The sequence below is a fragment of the Halyomorpha halys genome, unplaced genomic scaffold (genome assembly GCF_000696795.3).
Source record: "Halyomorpha halys isolate HHAL.00 unplaced genomic scaffold, Hhal_1.1 Scaffold274.1, whole genome shotgun sequence".
NCBI classification, from domain to species: Eukaryota; Metazoa; Arthropoda; class Insecta; order Hemiptera; family Pentatomidae; genus Halyomorpha; species Halyomorpha halys.
In genome coordinates, this window is record NW_027104649.1 from 143,422 (window position 1) to 144,089 (window position 668).

Genomic DNA, 668 nt, shown 5'->3' on the forward strand with positions numbered 1-668 from the left:
ATAAAAAATAATTTTTTAAAAATAAATAACTTAATTTCTATCTATTTTAGTCTCAACACATTTTATTTATCCTTACAAGTCCAACGTTTCGGCCAATCCGGCCATCCTCAGCGACTATCTTAATACAGTTTTGGAATTACAGATAGTTTGATTATGTTCATTTTGTTTATTCTTTTGTTTATATATATTTTAAGAGAGTTTTTTTTTATTTATTTTATTTTATTCTATTATGTATGAAATCATTCATCACTATTACCTATTACCTACAACTGTGTGGCAGATTGTAATATCTATCAATAAATAAAAAGTATTAAAAACAAAGTTTTGGAATTATATAACAACTAAAGATAAAGTTTTTAAGGAATAGTGACTGTGATAAATGATTTTAATTTTGGTTTTAAGTGAATATTGACTAATTAGAAATTATTGTTTTGACCTGGGCAGAATAGCCTGCTTGGAGTTAGAGCTTTTTAAATCATATAATTCCAAAACTGTATTAAGATTGTCCCTGAGAATAGCCGGATTGGCCGAAACGTCGAACTTCTAAGAAAAATAAAATGCGTTGAGACTAAAATGGATAGAAATTAAATTATTTATTTTTAAAAAACTTACCAGTCTCAAGAAAGTGTTTAAGATTATAAATTACATGTATATTGTCAGTGAACAAT